This window comes from Pteronotus mesoamericanus, unplaced genomic scaffold, assembly GCF_021234165.1.
Source record: "Pteronotus mesoamericanus isolate MK-2021 breed Mesoamerican mustached bat unplaced genomic scaffold, CSHL_Meso_final contig_73, whole genome shotgun sequence".
Classification (NCBI taxonomy): domain Eukaryota; kingdom Metazoa; phylum Chordata; class Mammalia; order Chiroptera; family Mormoopidae; genus Pteronotus; species Pteronotus mesoamericanus.
In genome coordinates this window covers 5984503-6003841 of record NW_026555245.1, presented here as the reverse complement: position 1 = coordinate 6003841, position 19339 = coordinate 5984503, and positions in this window count along the sequence as shown.

The following is a 19339-nucleotide window of genomic DNA, read 5'->3' as shown; positions in this document are numbered from 1 at the left end:
ACTACACATTTCTTGCTATTTTTTTCTTAGTAAAAATTGGCCTGAAAGTGTTAGAATGACTTAGTTTTTTATGTTTAAAATTCACAATTGTAACTTGGAGAAAGATAGAATAAATATTTATTTGCATTTACTTCAGAAAGAGTTTTAAATATTATAATTATTTAGGCCCGACTTTTAAAGTTTTATGGGTTTCATTGTGTTTTTTTCTTGTGATTTAGTCAGAGGGAAAACATGTCAATAAAAAATCTGTCTTTAGAGAAGGAAAACACATCAAAAATTACTTTAGAAAATGTTATGATATCATTTTATTCTCTTTGAAATTTAGGGCCTAAGGGTGGATGAGTATGCAACAGAAACCAGGTGCTTGGCCTTTTAAAGTCTTAGTCATTTTCTAAACCAGAATTGGCACCGGAAGACTTTGGGACTTGACTCATTATTGACAGAAAAAAGAGAATCTTCTATGAACCAAGCTGGGCAGCCACGTATGGCGGTACAGGTTGTTCACTGAACAAGTCCTGGGGAGCTGTACTGGGAATGGCACCGCTGCAGTTGTTCACTGCTGTCCGGTGTTCATATTCTGCAAGTCTATCCAGTGGTTTTTACAAGGTTTTCATCTTATATGTTATTTCATTTCTAACTGTTTAGGTTCCAGTGCCTTCATCTATTCAGAGATTCACGGTTCTATTATTTAGTATTATTAAACAGTAACTAATTATTTGCATCCCCATTGCTTGATGAGATATGAATGATCTGATTTCAGTTTTTCACAAAATGTCCTAGCAGTGAAAATACCCTTCGCCTATGACGCATACATATACCAAAAGCAATGTTAGTGTTTCTACAAGTGTTAACATTTAAAGCAGTGCTTCATTCTCATGGAATTGTTTTGTTTTCTTCCTATTATTTTTCTCTCTCCTGGTGTCTAAGAAGTTTATGGCAATTTAATAGCTTAATATTGTTTTGAAATCACTATATGTTATTAAACAAATAAAAGAATAGAAAACAGAATTTAAGAACTGTTAACCCACACTAACTTTTTTCCATTCATTATGCCTACATTCCTACCATTTAAAGTCATTTATTGCTCCCCAAATTAGCATATGACATTTTCATCTGGAGTCTCTCTTAAAAACAGTGGTTTCTAAAGATTCTCCCATATTAATGCCTCTCTATTTATTGCAGTTTGTTTTCTTCCAGGTTAGGAATTTTTTGTGTTTACATTGGGTGATTATTTGTTGTGTGTGCAGTTAAGAAACACAGATCTAAAGTACTGGTACAGCACATGAAACACTTTATCGTCCATCTCAGTCAGTTCTCAGTACTTGAAACCCATTCAGAGTATCTGTGTCCTTGCACTCTCCCAGTGTCGATTTTCTGTACAACCTTCTCCCATCAACTGTAACTTTAGTTGTTCTCATAATGATTGGTTTAGTCTTTTATGCCATCATTTCTGTTACTGCTTTTTCCATTTGTCTAGAGGTATAGACAGTACTTTGCTTCTTGGTTTTCTTGGCTGCAAGTTACAGGTTTAACTCGTAAGACTCAGAAAGAAAAAATCACTTCTTTAAATATATCCACACTGCTTGGGTGTTTTATGATTCATTTACCATTGCTTCCAAAGGATATTTATCCAATTCAGCAAAACCATTCTCTTAGCTTTGCTGAGTTCAATTTTGGATTCATACTTTTATCAACTGGGAGAGGTGCTGGGAGAGCTGATAGTGACTGTTGTGCTTGATCTGTATGGAATTGCACCAACCCTTCTGGAGAGTGCAGTTTCTAGAAATTGTGTGCGGGTGTGTGGTTGATTTGAGGCAACTCAGTAATATCACAAATAAAACAAAGTGCAGCATGGGATCTGAGAAGGCATTATAGCTGCAATCTGTGTCAGCTATATTTGCTATATCATTACTGTGAAATTCACCGGTATAGGGTGTGTTTGAGAGAAATTCACAGGCCTGTACTACGTGTCCCAGTAATGTAAGAGAAGAATTTGAGTAAGTTAGGTGGGGGTGGCAACTGCATTAGAGAAGGAGCCTGGCTGTCATTCTAGCTCCAGCCATTATCAGTACCTTCTCTCCAATTAATTCTTTATTAGTTTCTCTTTTGAATAATCCTGTTGAGAGCTAACTGTTATTGGGGCAGTTTGGACTGTGTGGCAGCTAAACTAGTCTGGCAGCGGGGGGTAGGAGGCAACAGACTGAATTGCTAGGAGATGAAGGTTCTGCTTTTTTAAACTATTATCTCAAAAACTCTATGTCTAGCACTAGCATGTCTTTTAATTTATAATCCTCCTTTTCCAACCGCCTCCTGGGCACTTCCGCATGGATAAATGCCATCGCAAACAGCATGTTGAAAATAAACCACTGTGTTCTTCCCTCAGTTAGCTTTTCCTTGAGTTCCTTGTTTCTATAAATGTTAAAATGATTTTTACACACACTGAGGATTAAAGCTTGTTGCATGTGACTTCTTCTCCTTTTTCTATCACCCTATCTAAATCTATTGAAAGTCCTAAAGATTCTCTTAAAATATTCTTCCCATTCATTGTATGATTCACATTTCGCCTACCGGACTTTTATTTCAAGCCTTTGATAGTTCTCACATGGGCCTTTTCAATATTTAGATATAGAATATCAACCCTCACTTGCCTATTTCCCTTCCATTTCATAATATACAAATAGGCAGATTAATCTTCTTTACTAAAATATGGCTATTATACCACCCCCTTGTTCAAAAACATTTAATGACACAATTGCCATCAAATTAAGTGTTAGTTCCCCAATCTTGCATTTTAGACCTCAAAAATAAAATTGCAACTCATCCCTTTAGTTATATCTTGCATTTCTTCTCTATATAAATTTTGTATTTCAGCTAAAATAGACACTTTGGAGTGGTTGGGACATGGATTATGTAGGAACAAGGAGATGGTTTGTGAGAAAATAGAGGCAGTGACTAGAGCTAGAGTATAATCAAGTTCATAGACATGTGCACATTATCATCTACTAAGTATAAGGGAACATGTGCCAGTAGGTATTATATGATAAGAGCATGCAAAGGAATATAAGGCAGATTCCTTGCTCATGGAGAATTTATATTTTGGCTAATGAGGTAAGATCATATAAAACATTGAATAGTAAAACATTGAAATTTTTAAGAAGAGATGTCCTAATGCAAAACATAATTGTTGAATTTTACAGTTTTTATATTTTTTAAAAGATTTTATTTATTTATTTTTAGAGAGAGAGGAAGGGAGAGAAACATCAGTGTGTCGTTGCCTCTCGTGCGCTCCCTACTGGGGACCTGGCCTGCAATCCAAGCATGTGCCCTGACTGGGAATTGAACCAGCGACCCTTTGCTTCACCATCTGGCACTCAATCCACTGAGCCACACCAGCCAGGGCCAGTTGCTATAAATTTTAAACATAGAGATTAGTTTAGACTCTGGCGTGAGCTTTATAGAACAGATGGGACTAGTTACATGGTCACAGAAGAGGTGCAAGTATGGGACCAGGACCTGCCCTGTGGAGGAGGATCGGGATGAGGTCAGTAATTTTTTGAGAAGAAATGATTAGGAACTCACCAGGAAAACTTCAAGCAGACAGGTTAGAGGAAAGAACTGAAATCAAGACCTTGACATTTACCCTCATATCCCATATTGAATCCTATAAATCCCATCAGCTTTTACTTCAAAATACATCCTCAAACACTTTCTCTCCTACCATCTGGGCTAAACCAACATCATTTCTCACCTGGCTGTTGCAAGAGATCCCATCTGTCCTCCTTTCTTTCATTCTTACCCCCACTCCCACTCACCAAGTCATAATCTGTTAAGTAGCCTTAGTTTACTTCTAAAAAGTGAATCAGATCATTGAATTCTCTAGGTGGTTCATCACCTCACTATGAATAAAAGCCCAAGTCCTCATCATGGTCTGTGGGACCCCCGACATGATCTGTTCTTCAGCTACCTTCTTACCTTACTTGCACCCAGTCCCTGCTGTATTCTCTCATTGCTTGCCACACTTGTTTCCTTGCTTCTTGAACACACGAAACTCATTCCTTCTCATGGCCTTAGCATGTGACATTCTCTCTGCTTGGGGCATCCTTCTCCAGTTAGCTGTGTGGGCTCCCTTCCTAAGCCCTTCAGGTTACTTCCTCAGAAGGATAGTCTCTGATCCCCTACCAAATATTCATGCACACCACTCTGTCACTTTCTGTTCCTTATCCTTCTTTATCATTTTCCCATATTGTCTATAGGATTGACATGGTATATATTTATTTATTTGTTTATCATCCATCTCTTTCCAATAAAATGTAACTCCATGAGGGAAGATATTCTTTTTCCTCTGCTGTACCCAAGCACATAGAACAGTGCCTGATACATACTAGTTGCTCAATAAATATTAAATAAGCTGAGAACAATACCAGTGACACTGAGGAACCCGGGAAATAACAGGCATAACTCCTACAGGTTTGAAAAGGTGCAAATTCTAAATGGTGAGAATAGTGTTCTGCTCTCATTCTCTTGGAAGGACACAGACAATAATACACAAACATGATGATTTTTAGAAGGATAGGTCTATGAAGAAAATCTTAAAAATTTCAAAGCAGTAGAAAGTGATGGGAGAGAAGTGTGGGCCATTAGATAGGATAGTTAAGGATATCTTCTTTAAGGAGATTATAATTGAGCTGAGACCTGAGTGATGAGGTTCCAGCCAAGTGACCATTTGGAGGATAAGATTTTTTCATACTAGGAAGAACAAGCCAAGAGCCCCAGAGTTCCCTTGTGGTACTATCTCAAGGCTGGGTGGTTTTTTTTGTTTTGTTTTGTTTTGTTTTTGTTTGCCATAGACAACCTTTCCTCACTTATCAGTGTGCTAGGGAGGGAAGGCAAGGGAAGTGGGGACTGTCCTGGGATTCCATTTTGCTTTTGTGTCTTTTTAGATTTATGAGTTCTCATCACTATATCTCCTGAACACTCTGTTGGGGGGCCATTATGTATGTAACTTTTGAGTGAAACTAGACAAATGCCCGAATGCAGAAAGGAAAAGATTAATATTATTGATAATTCCCTAGATTAGTCCAGCACACAATTTAAAATAAGGGGCATAAAGATAGGAATAAAACATATCACATGTTCTTTAATCAACCACCAATTAAGATTTTAAACACTCTTACCTCCTCCCAATTATGGGGTCCCCAGGCTCTCAGATGTGCTTAACAACAAAACCTACTGTTTGACATGTCTTCTTTTCTCCATTTGTTCAAGTCTTTTTAGTGGCATTGTAAAGTATTTTTTAAATAGATTGTGCATATTTTCTTATGTTTATCCTTAGACATTTCATTTTTTGTTATTGTTAATAGGCTTTTTTCTGTTATATTTTAATGTGGTTCTATAAATGTAGACTACTGATTTCTGTATGTTAGTTCTGACTAGCTTTTTTGCAAATTCTCTCATTATATAATCTTTCTGGGACTTTCCTTTAAAATATTTGTCATCATTTCAATATAGATTACTAAAAGTATTAATAGAAGATCTCAATTTATTCATTCCTAAATATTTATTGAATGTCCACTATATTCCAGGGAAATGTCAAGGCCTTAGATATCAGGACCATCATTAGCCCAGGAGGTGTTTTGCGAGAAATAGCTTCCTCAAGATATTTTTGTCTATTGGAAAATTGTCATAATATCCTGATTTTATTTATAAAAGGTGTTATACTGCCTTTGTTGGATAAGTTTGGTAGTAAACCTGCAAATCAATGATGTCTACAAATTGTTTCCCATCATCTTGGACGTGGTGCCACTGTGTAGTACATAACCTGCACATGCAAATACAGCAGCTGTGGAAACAGCAGTGAATAAGATAGTCAAGGATTCTGTTCTCTCTGGGCTTACCTTCTGCCAAGGAGAGATATTTTTTGCCAGAACAATAAATGTGTAGGGCTCATAGAGTACAGTCGTAAAGTCATCTTTATTTTTGTCTCCTGCATTCTCTTTAAATCTACTTAGTGGAAGTTGTCCTTCCCCTAACTTCTGCATGAACATTCTGGCAGTCCTATCACCTTTTTTGTCACTCTCAGGTAATACACTATTTTAGTCATTGGAATCTTAGTTTGGCTCACACCTTCGTCCCTTCCATAGTTGAAAGTCTACAGTCTGAGACAGAGTATGGTTGGCTTCCTCTCTTTTTGTTATTGACCTTCTCTTTCATTCGTTGTGAGTGGAGTTGTGAGACAGCTTTTTTTTTTTCCTGTGGCCTATTTCTCATACATCCTTTTTGCTGACAAACTCTGGGAGTTTGGGCTGATCTTCACATGGTCACTTGTGCTTTGTTTCTGCCATTAGAGCAGCCAGCAGCCCAGTCTCTAACCTATTAGGTTTCTCATAAGAGAGTCAGACTGTCTACTCTCCACTCAAAATTTGAGGGTCACATGGCAAACTCCAACAAGTCCAGTTGGAGTCTTGTGTCCTAGGCTTGGGATTTAGGAGGCAGCATCCCTCCATTCACGTATCCCTTCTGTATGGCCCAGAAGTGGTAATCACAATTTACCTCTCAACAAAGTAATCCTCCTCACAGAAACCCTCTTTCTCTGTTCTTTCATCTCTCTTATTTAGTTTTAAATTTATCATCTAATCTCTTGGTACTCAAAATGTGATCTGTGGACCAGCAATATCAATATAATCTGGGAAGTTATTAGAAGTGTAGACCTTGTGCCCATCCCAGACCTGCTGAATCAGAATTTGCATTTTAACAAGATTCCCAAGTGGTTTATGTGCATATTCAAGTTGAGGAGTGCTGATCTAATCTAAGTATTTCAGGTTCTTATTTTAAAGTTTCTGCTGAAAATGTCCTCATACTTCATGTTGACATCTAATATCTATCATATTTTGTTGCCTCAATGGAAATTTACAATTTAGTATCTTAGACAATAAGAAAAAAATTAAATTGGATTGGGATATCTTCTGTGAAGAAAATGTAAAAGGATAATTGTTATAGGTTAAATTATTGCCCCTTTCTCCCAATTCATATGTTGAAATCTTTGTTTCCACTACCTCAGACTGCAATCTTATTTGGAAATAGGGTCATCGCAGATGTAATTAGATAGGTTAAGATTAGCTCACATTGGAGCAGGATGGACTCCTAATGCAATATTGTTGGTGTCTTTATAAAAAGGACACCGGCAATGAACTATCAGGAAAAAAACCAAGAAAACAATCCCATTTACTATTGGAACAACAGCAACAACAAGAACAACAACAACAACACCAAATAAGGTACTTAGGAGTAAATTTAACCAAGGAGGTAAAAAAACCCAAAAACCTGTACTCGGAAAACTATAGGACATTGAAGAAAGAAATTGAGAAAGATACAAATAAGTGGAAATGTGTATAGTGTTCATGGATAGAAAGAATTAACATCATTAAAATGTCCATACTACTCAAAGCAATCTATAGAGTCAATGCAATTCCTCTCAAGATACCACTGATGTATTTCACAGACTTAGAACAAATATTCCAAAAATGTATATAGAGCTAAACAAGACACAAAATAGCTTCAGCAATCTTGAGAAAGAACAAAGTTGGAGGTATCCCACTATCTGATATCAAACTATACTATAAGTCCATTGTAATCAAAATAGCATGGTACTAGCATAAAAACAGATATATGGACACTTGGAACAGAAGAGACCCCAGAAATCCAGCTATGCCTATATGGTCAATTAATACTTGACAATGGATGCAAGGTTATACAGTGGAGTAAAGACAGTTTCAATAAATAGTGTTCAGAAAATTGGACAAATGCATGCAAAAAATGAAACTAGACCACCAACATACACCATGCACAAAAAGAAACTCAAAATGGATTAAAAACTTAAATGTATGTCACAAAACCATAAAAATCATAAAAGAACCACAGGCTGTAAAATCTTTGGCATCTGTCAGAGAAATATTTTTGTTACTGTGCCTCCTAGGTCAATGGAAGTAAAGGAAAAAAAAATAAACAGGACTACATCAAACTAAAAGCTTCTGTCTGCACAGCAAAAGAAATCATTAACAAAATGAAAAGACAACCCATTGTATGGGAGAACATATTGACCAATGATGTATCTGATAAGGGGTTAACATCCAAAATATATAAAGAACAAATACAACTCAACACTAGGAAGACAGACAATCCAATTAAAATATGGGTAAAGGACTTGAGTAGACACTTATCCAAAGAGGACATACAGATGGCTTTAAGACATATGAGGAAATGCTCAATGTTACTAATCATCAGAGAAATGCAAATTAAAACCACAACATGATGTCACCTCACACCCGCCAGAATGGCTACCATCAATAAATCAACACAAAACAAGTGCTAGGGAGCATGTGGAGAAATGGTAACTCTAGTGCACTGTTGGTGGAAATGCAGACTGGTACAGCCACTGTGGAGAACAGTGTGGAGTTTTCTCAAAAAATTAAAAATGGAATTGCCTTTTGACCCAATGGTATCACTTCTGGGAATATATCTAAAGAATCCTGAAACACCAGTTCGAAAGAATATATGTACTCATGTTCATTGAGCATTGTTTACAATAGCCAATATTTGAAAAAGCAGTCAAAGTGCCCTTCAGTAGATGAGTGGATGAGAAACTCTGGTACATTTACACAATGGAATATTGCACAGCAGTAAAAAAAAGAAGGAAATCTTATCTTTTGCAATAGCATGGATGGATCTGGAGAATATTATGCTAAGTGAAATAAGTCCATCAGAGAAAGACAAATACCATATGACCTCACTCATATGTGGAATCTAATGAATAAAATAAACTGATGAATGAAATACAAAGAAGCAAGGATACATGGAACAGGCTGATAGCTGTCAGAGGGGATGGGAGGCTGGATGAAAAAAGGTGAAGGGATTAGCCATGGACACAGACAAGAGTGCGGTGATGACCAGAGGGAAGGTGGAGCTTGGGTTTAGAGGAGGAAGACAAAGAGAGGGGGAATGGAAACACCTGCAATAGTGTCAACAATTAAAAAAAAGAAAAAGGAACAAATAGGAGTAGAAAGGAATTTTCTCAACAGGGTAAAGAACATAAAAAATTAAAGCTACAGTGACCATCTTAAAAAAAAAAGATGAGCTTATACTGGAATTGACTGGAGTAGGATGGGCCCCTGATCCAATATAACTGGTGTCCTTATAAAAAGCGGAAGATTTGGACAAAGAAGTACATCATGTGAAGATGAAGACAGATCGGTGTGATGCTTCTACAAGGAAAGGGATACCAAAGATCGCCAACAAGCTTCCAGAAACTCGGAAAAGGGCATGGGGCAGATTTTTGTCTCTTCAAGGACACCTTGATCTCAGACTTCTAGCCTCCAAAACTGTGAGACAATAAATGTCTGTTGTTTAAGCCACCCACTCTGTGATAGTTTGTAGAGCAGCCCTAGCATAGCTTGTGAGTTAGAGCTGCGAGAGGGAGCACAGGAGAGTATCACAACTAAAGAGGAAGGTCAAGAAACATGGAGGAGTTAAATCACATACCATTTATGGAGCAGGAGAACTAAGAGTGGAACTCTTCTAACCTCCAATTGCATAGGCTTCCTGCTAGTTCTCTGCTTCCTGCTAGTTCTCTGCAGTCCCCTCCCTGACCTTTGTAGGCAGTGAATGCCTATTTGTTGATGTGACAACATCAAAACAGTGTCTTGCTTTGGAAAATGTAAAGTGAAGGGAAAAAGGCAGTTTCTTGTAAATGGAAGTAATTCTCAGCAGGCTAAATTTTTACCCGGTTAGCGCTAAGGAATTTTGCTCATGTAGTAAGAATGAAAACATATTGAAACAAATAACCCAAGTTTTCCATTGCAGTTCTAGAAGAGGAGGATTTGGCTCATTATTAATATTCTCTGCTTAATTGCTCCTTTCTGTTGTGCTGGAGATGAACGTGCCCTGTGGTCCTACTCAAGCAGCTGTTATTAACCTGTAGACAGGGCTGGAGGAGTGACCATGTGGTGTGTAGACTGCAGGCTGGGGAGGCATTTGTGGGAAGCCCAGGAACACGGTAAAAAAAGTGAGGCAGGTGAAGTTCCCTTTTCTGCACATACCTCATCCCTTTAAAAAAAATAAGTTTTTAATGATTGCCATGCATACTCACATTAAATTCTCTTAACACAACTTGACATAAGTATTTTAACCTCTAGTTTCTTAAATAGGCACTTGGAGCTCAGAGGTTAAATCACTTAATTCATGGGATATTATAAAGTTAGAATCAAGTTTGTTGAGGATGTGGACTTTTTTGGACTTTTGGAGCAAAGGTGTCTGGATTCAGATTCCAGATTCATCCCTTATGAAGCTCTGGGACCTTGGGCAATTTTCTGTAACTCAGATTCCTCGTTTGTAAAATGAGGGTAATAATACTAGTAGTTCGTATCTTCCAGAGTTGTTGAGAGAATTCAACAGATCACTATATGTGGTATTTGGAACTTCACCCAATATCCGAGGATAATGTAGGAGGAGCAAGGGCCCTGGCCTGTTTCACTCCAAGACCAGTGCTCTTTCCACTGCGCACAAGCTACTCCTCTCGGTATCCAGCTGCTCTCACGGCATTTGACCATCCTTCAGACCTTTCCCTCCTTTCTCCCCACAACTTAGTCCCCTCTGAACTTCAATTCCTCAGGAACTATCAGGTGTTTGGATTAGTCAACCTGATACATTTCTGGAGGCTGAGATGCTAATGAGCGCTTCTGCCTTGATGGCGTGCTTTTTGTGTGGTGGCAGTTTGAGCTGTGCAGCCTCGGAGTGAGCTGTCCCATAAAGGAGAGGTTGGACAGCCCCTGTAGGACTGGAACAGAGAATGGTTGGAGAAAGGTTGGGTTTACTTGTATACAAAAGGAAGACTGATGCGGAGAGTGCAGCCATTACTCTGGAAGACAGATCTTTGGTGCCATCAGGCCTTTGCTTACAAACCTTGACATTTGTTAAAGACCTTCGCTTGCACACAGGCCAGACAGATTGGGGTGGTGGTGTGGAGGTGTCATCTGAATAAAAGCTAGTCACTCTATGAACCTTTGTGAAAATTGATTTACTATTTCCACAGTCTGTTACTGTAACCATTTTCAAGATTTCCATTCATAGATTCACTTATTTTGGGGGTGCTTTTCTCAAGCCAAACTGGTTATTTATTTTAAAATTTATTTATCTCAGCCTGTTTCTCAGGAGTAGATGCTTGATTTGGGGTACACCAAGTAAACACTTTCTTGTTCAAAAAGGTTGTTCCCGCTAAACCTTACCAGGCTAGAGAATGCTTTGAATTAAAACCCAGACTCACCTCCTAATGATGCAAAGAGAGTGTACTGGACAGAAAAATGTTGGCAGAAATCAGAAAGAAAGAAACTGACCTAATACCTGCTGCTAAAAATTGAACCAAGAAGGGGAGTGGGTTGAAGGGCCATGGATCTTTTAAGGAAACAAAGCGTGCATGCATGGGTTTTATTTCTGTTGACAGATGGGTCTCAGCTACCAAACTTGGAAGAAATGTAGGCAGTAAATCAGTTTTCCCATTTCATGACAGTCTTTGTCATGAAAGATGATTCTAAATGTAAACACAGTGGGTAAAATGCCACTTAGAGGGAATTTAATAAACATACTAATTTAGACCTCAGCAAGAGAGCACCTAAATATCAAACATAATGATATACCACAAATCAAATATTCAGGATATCTATTTTAATCTTAGAGGAAACAGAACTCTTTATTCTAATCTTGCTATAAAGCCTTTGGCTTCCTAAAGTATGTGATCTTGTTAAATTAAAGGATTAAAGTGAATGCATCCTTACTTTGGTATGTACTTACAACTAAATAAATAACATGCTTGTTATGACTGCAAACAAAATGAATTAAGTGAAACAAGACAGACAGCATGGACTTGCTGATGTCTTTGTTTTTGACAGCCTCTAATCCTGGAAACAGGAAGATATTGAGATGAATAAACATTCCTTGCCTATGTGAGCTCCCAAGCGGTTAAGTCTATGCCCAGATTCGTGCTAAGAAGTTCAGAAACTGAAGCATCTGGAGACCTTGCATATGTATAAAGGAAATCTCTCCCTTCCATTGTCTTCTCTGTTTCCTGCTTATCCACAAACCTGTTAATGCTCTAGCATTTGGGCCCTCAAATAGAGTAAGGGCGGGGGGAGGTGGAGAAGACAAATTCCTCATTAGACACTTTTGAAGAACTGTCTTCCTTGAACAGCTGTCCCCGTTTAGTCTCCATTGGCTGTCACTGAACCTTTAAAAAAAAAAAAAAAAGGACCTGGTGCTTTCAATGAAACCTCATTCCCAACATGTAACCCAGGGTTCACAGATGTGTCCCTTTCTTCATGGAATGCTGTCCTAAGCCAAATATGCTAGCAGTTAAACAGCCCATGAACACACCGCAAATATTTGTTTATTGGGAATCAAAATGTGGAGTGGGCTACAAACCTGGGGGCTGGCTTATTAAGACCAGATTGAAAAGGGCTGTGGTGGCGCTTGGGTAAATATTGCTAGTGGTACAATATTGAAAAGATTGGGAAGTCATCAACCAGTCCTTCAGAACTGAAACACATGATTTAACCACAAGCTGTACTTTATGAAATCTTAAACTGTAACACGAAGAGTGGCCTAATTTAATCCATGTGGGCTACATGTTTGATGTCAACAGACTTTTCTTTTTAAACTAGTTGGAGAATGCAACAGGGTCTTTAGTCTTTAATAAAATCCGGGCTATTTCCTGCAAAGCCACTTATCTTGAGGGATTAATTATTTTTACATTATGATTGATATTCCCTGGATTCCATCAGTGTCCCTGTACCTCTTTGTCCATATTCTTTTTGTGAGGGACAATTAATCGTAAGTCCTAAAATGTTAGTCTCTCACAGGTATAATGGGGACATGGAAGTAGATTCTGAAGCAGACAGTGCTTCTCAACCTGAGGGGCTTGGGGACAGAAATGAAGACAACAGTTGCTGTCATGAGTCATGTGTGTGATACTTGCTTCACACGGAGGACATATAGATGAGCACACATTATAGAAAAGTGTTTCCTAAGCAGCTATTCTTAAAACAGTTTGGGACATGCCTTGGGCTGGAGCTTCCCCATAGGTCCAAGACACATTTTTCTCACAAGAGTATTATCTCAACATGACTATAAATTTTTTTTCTACCAGATGGACAACTAGTGAAGCCTGTGCTTCTTTCTTTTTTTAAAATATTATGCCCGTTAACTAAAAGTACCAAATGACTAAAATTTCTGAGATGATCGTCTCAGTCCAGACTGGAATAGGTGAAAGTGATACAGTGTCTGCCCTCAAGTAACCTTGAGGACTGCTAGGTTGATAAAAGCAGGGATAACATAACTAGATTTTTTTTAATAATAAAAAATAAGCCAAGAAGGAGTCAGGTGTATGTCCCATCCCTGTATAAGCTCAATTCTTTACAGAGCCCCTACCTATCGTGATCGTCCATAGACCATAGAATCAGTAACATGATGATTTGTTAGAAATGACTCAAGGTCCCGTCCTCAGACCTACTAAATCAGAATATGCATTTTAATAAGAACCCTAGGTGAGTCACAGGCACTTTTATATTTGAGGTGCAATGCTGTAAGCTGAGTGGAGAGGGTTTTGGGCATGGCTATAGGAGGCCTTAACCAGCTGAGCTAATCCTCTGAAAAGTACCTCAGGGAAGGAAAACTCTCTTTGCTGGATGTAACTGAAACAAAAGAAATGATGAATTAGTATCAGATATATACAGGGTAGGGCAAAAGGAGATTTACAGTTGTGAGTATACAAAGCAGTTTATTCATGTATTACTATTTATTAATTATTGTATTATTTTCCACAACTGTAAACCTACTTTTACCCTACCCTGTGTGTGTGTGTGTGTGTGTGTGTGTGTGTGTGTGTAGCCATATTTCTAACTCAGTAGTATAGGATGGTGTCAGGTACCAAACATGAATAAGACAAGCCACTTTTTCATCCCTCTGTAAAAACCTGAGGCCTAATACAGTAAGAAAGGAAGTAGGATGGGGGCATTCTTATATCAGTTTTAAGCAATTTTAAAGTTGAACTCTGCTGCTCAACTTTGAATTTGAGTATTCAAATACTCTTGGCAAATTTCTGGGTAATTTCAAGTTTTTCCTCTAAAAGTAAATAGATAGGTAAGGAACTTTTTCTTGAGTCCAGGCCTTTAACACCTTAAAAATACTTTGGTTTGTAGTATGTAAAAACACACACACACACACACACACACACAGACATTCTGTACATTATGAAATTTAATGTTCAATCCAAATTATTAAATATTATTATTTATATTAACTTCGACATTTGTCTTGGATGACAAGAGGGAATATATTCTCATCAGATGCTTTTTATATTCTCTATTAAAAATAAACATAATTTGGCAAGGTCAAAAATTCAAACTATAGTATAAAATGAAAACAAAAACCAAAGCCTTTCTCCTTACCTCTTTAGGCTCCTTTTCCAATATTGAAAAAATAATTATGGTTTACAGTTTGTTTTCAATATGTTCCCAGAAGTTATTTTATTTTTAATTTTTTTCCTTCTTTCTTCCCCCACCTCTCTTCCTTCTCTCTCTATATCCATCTAATATGTGTGTGTATGTGTAGACACTATACACACACACACACACACACACACACGACAATGTATATATTTTTAATCTGGACCATTTGAGAGGGAGTTGCTTACATCATTACCCTTTATTCCTAAATCCATCAGTGTATATTTCCTAAGAATAGGGAATTCTCTTACATAATCACCATATTGTTATCAACTTTGGTAAATTTAACATTGATACAATACTTTAATATCCATTTATGTTTTAATTTTATCAATTGATCCAATAATGTCTTTTCTTAAGTGTTTGTTATCCTTTCAGTATGGGATCAAATATAGAATCAAGTATTACATTTAACTGTGGGTTTTTTAAAGTTTCCTTTAATCTGGAACATTGTCTTAGCCTTATTTGTCTTTCTAGATATTGACATTTTGGATAATACAGCTCCATGCACCCCCTACTTTTAAATAGAACATTTCTTTTTGTGGGTTTGTCTGAACTGTCCTCAGTTAAATTTAGACTCTGTATTCCTAGCATGTGTACTATGTTTTCTTTTCCATATTTTCTTTTCAGGATATTACATGTGCAAACACATGATATCCTCATGTTAATTTTGACTACCCACCAAGGGTTACCCAATTTTACTATAGTAGTTTTCATTTGCAGTTGGTAAGCAACCTGTGAGGAAACCCTTTATGATCATGTAGTCCTGCTGCTCATCAAAACTTCTCCCTAAGTTCATTGACCATTCTTGCTAGAGATAATTTTTAATATGCATTTACTCACACTGGCTCCTGGCTATGGTCCTGACCTCTGGTCCTGCCTGGCCTGAGAGTAGGCGGCTAGCTGTCACTAGATTTCCAGTGGGGTCCACAGTTGGTGGGCTTGTAAACAGGGGCTCAGGCAAGTATAGATTCTGTCTGTTCCTTGTGTGGATTTGACTAGCTTCTTTACCTTGTTTAGTTGAGTGGTATTCTGAAAAGGATCTGCTTCAGGGTCCACAGTTGGGTGTCCAGTCAGTAGCCTGTTAACCACATTTATGGACAGATGAGAGTCCTGTCAGGTCTCTGGTCAATGAATGGATACCTAGGTAAGCAGGACTGGCCATTTACCCTGGATGAAAGGGACTGGAACCCAGAGAGACCCAGATCTGTTTCTGGTTCCATGGCCAAGATTAAGGTCTTTAGACATAACTATAGAGCCATGGATGGGCACGTCTCCCCACCAGGTGCCTGGGTGTGCTTGTCTGTTCCCTGACCATGGCGGGAGGGGCTGGAGCTGAGTATAGGCCCCTTTCTGGATTTCCTGAGGTATAGTTGTGAACAGTGTCTCACTGGGTCCTTTTGGCAGCAGGACTGCTTATGGACTGTGACTGAGAGGGGCTGGAACTAAGTACTATAGGCTCTTTTAGGACAGCTGAGGGGCATAGATAGAAGTGTTTCCCAGTGGGTCCCTGCGCCAACTAGGTTTGCTTGTGGACTGTGGCTGGGAGGTGGCTGAAGCCCAGTATTGGGTCCTTTATGAATCTCTAAGATAGCAGATTCCTGGGATTGTTTCCCACTGATTTCCTTGACCCTGAAGTCCGTTGGCAGACTGTGTTTGAGGAAGAGCTGGAAGCAAGTATGGGGCCCTTTCAGGATCTCTGGGGGTGCAGATGGGACTGTCTCCTGTCAGGTCCCTGTGCCAGCAGGACTGCTCACGGTCTGTAGCAGGGACAGGCTGGAGTCTGATTACAGGGCCCTTTTAGAATCCATATAGACTGGCCAACTTTGGTGGGCCTTCCTCCAGGGACTCCTGGACCAAAGCCAAGAGGGGCTAGAACCAGTTCACAGGCTACTTCCGGTTCAACAGCTGGGACCATGTCCTTTAAGCCTATTATCCAATGCATGGGTGGAGGTGGCTTCTCATGGGTTCTTTGTGTACTGTGCTTGACAAAATAATGCCAGATAGGGCTGTAGTTTAAATCTTAGGGTTACAGAGATTTTTCTGGGTCTTTAGCTGGGACCATGTTCTGCAAATTTCTTACCTTCTCAAAAGGCTCTCCACAGTCTTGAACTGTAATCAGGCTTCACAGTTCCTACTTAAATCTCAACACTCCAACAAAAGACACTTCTTTCAGAGGATGGATGCCAAATTGTTGCTCGGGCAGAATAGGAGAGGGGGACATCTTATATGGCCATCTTGCCGATGTTCCTCCTAGTATTTCTTGAAGAGTGATTGACTGATAACAAATGCCTACAGTTTGTATACACCTGTGAAAATTTTTATTTCTTCTTCATTTTTGAAAATTATTTTTGCTGGGAGTTGAATTTGTGGCTGCTAATTTTATTTTTCAGTATTGTAAAGATACTACCCCATTATCTTTTAGCTTGTAAAGTATCTGAAGAGAAATCCATTGTTTTTATCTTTCCTTTGCATAGTGCATATCATTTTTCTCTGTTGCCTTTAAGACCTTCTGCTTGTGTTCAGTGGTCAGTAATTTAAATATGATTTGCCTATGTGCGTCTATTTTTTACCCTGTGTTTTTTGGATCTGTGGTTTGGTGTCTATCATTAATCTTGAAAAATGCTTGGTCATTATTCTCCAAATATTTTCTCTGTACTATTCAGTCTCTTTTCTCTGGGATTCCAATTGCCTATAAATTATACTGTTTGATACTGTCCCACGGCTCTTGAATGTTCTGTTCGTTTTTGCTTTTTTTTTGTTTCTTTATATTTCAGTTTGGATAATTTTTTAAATCTATTTTCTAGTTACTGATTCTTTATTTGCCTGTGTTGGCTCTACTTATAAGTCCATTGACGGCATTCTTTTTCTTTGTTAGTATGCTTCTAATTTTCAGCATTTCTATTTGATTCTTGCAGTTTCTATCTGTGTGCTAATATTACCCATCTGATTTTAGGTGTCATTCAGCTGCTTCATTAGACCCTTTAACATACTAATCACAGTTATTTTAAATTTCATGTCAGACATTTAACATCTTTGTCATATCTGACTCTGGTTATAATGGCCACTTTTTCTTTTGGGAATGTGTTTTTTCATATCTCTTTATATGACTTTCCCTCTCTCTCTCTGAAAGCTGAACATTTTGTGTAAGACGTTAGAGATTGAAGTACATTTTATTATTGAAAATGAACTTACATTTCCTTCAGCCAAGCCTTTAGTACTATCATTTATTAATTTAGTTAAGGATTGGGCTAGGTTTGAGCTTTACTGTTGCTATGATTACCCTTAGCACACCATGTGCTTTAAATTCCTCTATGGATATGTTCTACTTTCAGTCTAGGAATTTTTTCTTTTTCTTTTTCTTTTTCTTTTCAGTGATCGCTCTTTCTTCAGCCTTAAGTCTTCCCTTTGTTCTATGTCTTAGAGAGATCTGGTTTTTGCACATTACTTGTGACTCAATGCTTATTCATTGTTACCCTGAATGGGGGGACTGGGGGTGGGGAGAACTATTTGTAAAACTTCCTAGAAGTTAGTGTTTTACAACTGTGTACATGGAGGCCATGAAGGAGGCAGGTTATCTTCACTGGCTTCCCAGTGTACACCATTTTATGGCTTCAAATCTTTTGTGCTTTATTCTATCATCTATCTATCTATCTATCTATCTATCTATCTATCTATCTATCTATCATCTATCTATCATCCTCACCCAAGGGTATGTTTATTGATTTTGGAGAGACAGAAGGAGAGACAGAGAGAGAGATAGGGAGAGAGACCTATTGGTTGCCTTTCGCATGTACCCCAAACAAAGGTATCGAACCACCATCCTAGGTATGTGCCCTGACTGGGCACTGGGGATCGAATCTTCAACCTTTTGGTGTACAGGATGATGCTCCAACCAACTGAGCCCCCTGGCCAGGGCTCTGCTTTATTTTTTGATCTCTAAATTATCATTACACTCTAAAAAATTTGTTATGTCTTTTTGTTCATAAATAACTAATTTGTTCTTGAAAGTCACACATGGATTCTCCAAAAAAATCTTACCATAATGTGTGTGTGTGTGTGTGTGTGTGTGTGTGTGTGTGTATTTAAATAAAAAGAGTACTTCTCAAACACTGAGTGAGCATGAACTATTCTTAACTAAGAACTGGTAGATTGGTAGCTACTGGAGAAATGACTAGCCTAAGAACCAGGAAACTAGAACTTCGTTCTTTGTGTAACTTTAAGCAAGTTAGTTAATATTTCTAGAGCTCAATTATCCCAGATTTCAAAGGAAGGGATGGGGGTGGGGTTGCGTTAAAAGGTCTTTAACTATTTTTTTACACTAATGATTGTTGGAATATAGATTGTGTTTCCTGATAACTAAAGTCTTTCCAAAGCATGCATGGATGCCCATAATAGATTATTTTTTTACAATTTATATATGGCTTCAGGAGCCAGTTCCCTGGGCTCTCCCACATTGGGAGTTCCTACCTCATGATTCACCTGGTAGCACAGTAAATATTTGTTGCTCTCAGACTTATGTCCTTGTTCTTGACTAATTCAGGAAGCCTCCTCAGGAAGTTAGATTCTCACTTTGTTTGGAACCCAGCTGAAGATGAATTTCTTACAATTGTGAAGAGTTGTCTTCTAGTTGTATTGAGAGTGCAGTGTAATTCACTGCCTCAAGGCTTTGGGACAAAAAGACTGTTGGAGCGCATATGCTCATATGACATCATAGTTTCTAGGTACCCAAATCAAACACATAGAATTTTACAAAGAAAACTTATTTAAGCACTTTCCAAGTAATATGAACT